The sequence below is a fragment of the Erythrolamprus reginae genome, chromosome 3 (assembly GCF_031021105.1).
Source record: "Erythrolamprus reginae isolate rEryReg1 chromosome 3, rEryReg1.hap1, whole genome shotgun sequence".
Classification (NCBI taxonomy): domain Eukaryota; kingdom Metazoa; phylum Chordata; class Lepidosauria; order Squamata; family Dipsadidae; genus Erythrolamprus; species Erythrolamprus reginae.
This window is the reverse complement of record NC_091952.1, coordinates 236,747,979-236,750,427: the sequence shown is the minus strand read 5'-3', so window position 1 is coordinate 236,750,427 and position 2,449 is coordinate 236,747,979.

The following is a 2,449-nucleotide window of genomic DNA, read 5'->3' as shown; positions in this document are numbered from 1 at the left end:
ATACAGCCTCGCATGCGGAGAGCGATGCATAGGCAGCAACAACTGAGAGATTATTATCAAAGAAAATGAGACCACCTGTGGTTGGGTGGGACTGTGGTGATTAGTGAGGCTGCTATAAATAGCAGCCTGTGGGTTTGGCCATTGTGGAGGATTATCTGATCGTTGTGTTTCATGACTGCTTTACTGACTTTGACCTTTTGTGTGCTGATTTTTCCCCGCTTTGAAACTAAACCAGAGCCAAGTGTGTTTCACTTGGTGAAAGAAGAAGGACTGTGAATTGCCTCACAGCTGCAAGCTAAGTATCACAGAACTGATAAGGGACTTGTACAAATTACCAGTTTGTTTGGAGACTAGCACTCTTTGCTATACCAAAAGAGGGCTTAGTTTAAGTGAATTTTCATTATAAAGAACATTGTTTTGAATTTTCAAATATGTGTGTGTCTGAAATTTGTACCTGTGAATTTTTGGGAGGAGTGTACCAGAGAGCCCGAGAGAACAGTTCCAAGGGAAACAGGGAATGAAGTTGGCAGAGAGAGAAACAATGGTGGAGCCTGAGCTGTCTGTCAACCCCGCGATGGAGAGCCAACAGCCCCCAGGTCTGGAGGTGGCTGATGAGGAAGAGGAGGAACAGCTGAGTCCAATGTCTGATGAGCAGATATGCAGAAGGCAGAGGAGAGGAGAGGAGTGGAAATCTGTGGGCCCATCCTTGGAACGGAAGAGCAAAGCCCCACCCTACCTCTGAGGATAAAAGGCAGGGGGTGGAGATGAATAGGTGTGACAGACAATATTCATCTCCCTGCCGGACAGACTTGTTAGCCTGCAGTGAAAGAGAAACATTTTACTGGGGTTGTTGACACTCTTAATAAAGGAATAATTGCTTCGACTACAAAGGGTTTGTTGTATTTGGGTAACTGGGTCAGAACAGTCACTTCCAAAGCTGTCTTCAGTTCTCTGCACCCCTACTGAAGCTGATTGTAAAAGGAAGTGGGCTATGGATGTATCATGCAGACACAGCCTGGGACACCTGGAAACAGCCGGATGAACCTTGCAAAGGTTGCACCTGTTTTAATCCTTGCTTGTGCTAATGTATTCATTTTATTGATTTATTTAAAATATGTACATAGCCACCCAGCTTTCAGCCAGCTCTGGGCAGCTCCCAATCAAAGCTAATGCTCTTTGCAAAGCATCTCTTTTAAATGCTTTGCACAGCCTTAATTAGGATTATCTTACATTTGAGAGGATGAGGCAAACTCTGCTCCAAGGTAATTTGGATGTTGCCTGGAGTGAACTGAGCTTTCTTGAAATAATCCAGAGAGAAGCTAAACATCTCAGGTCTGTTTCAGAGCCTCAGATTTACCCGCATTTCATTGCCAGTTGCAAATGGCAAGATAATCCTTCTAACGCCTCCTTTAAAAAAGAAAACATCAAGTCAACAAGCTAGAAGAGAAAAGTGAGAGCTTTATCCTTTTATGAGATAATTTGATTGCGGCTCACCAATGGTTTCAAGAACTTTTATTCAACAGTTTGGTTGGAATTGTCCTAGTGTACATGGATTCGTTTCACCTCCAAACTAGCATCTTGAAATTTTCTTGGAAAATACCATTTTCTTAAATGTTACTGTATCTTAATTCTTTTTGGAATTCTGCAGAGTTATTTTGGAAGGGGTCTGCTCTAGGTAATATGGCTTTATCCTACACATTATACAACTGCAATAGATGCTATTCCCCCACTTCCCTCCCTGACTTAGCTCGGAAGGCCCACACTGACATAATCACCTTATCATCAGTAATAAGGTGATACCTAACAAATTGTTCATCATATTGGATTGTTTTAAAAGATGGTCCCAATTTTGTGGAATGGCTTGCCCTAAATTCTAATTTATAACCTCATTTTCTTTCCTGAACAATTCAGCGTTCCTGTAGTGGAATGATTCTTGTCATTAAAAAGAAAGGTACATTTTGTAGGATTCATTTTCGGATATTATTTTGGTAAATTTCTGCTGTTTGTTGTGGTTAGCTCTGGCCCTGCTCCTGTCCCAAGGACTGTGGATGTGGGGGAGACATCCACCTGCTGCAAGCCTGTTTTGCCACCAGTGGAATGTGCTGATGAAGGCTCCTCTGACCAAGAAGACATGAGTGACAGGGAGGAGGAGAGTGTGGCAGACAGCTCAGAAGGAGATTTATTTATTATTTTATTTATTATTTTGGATTTGTATGCCGCCCCTCTCCGAAGACTCGGGGCGGCTAGATCAATTATCTAGCTCCTCCTTGGATTCAGAACAAGAGTTAATGATACAGCCACCCATGAGGAGAGCGATGCATAGGCAACAACAACTGAGAGATTATTATCAAAGAAAATGAGGCCACCTGTGGTTGGGTGGGGCTGTGGTAATTAGTGAGGCTGCTATAAATAGCAGCCTGTGGATTTGGCCATTGTGGAGGATTATCTG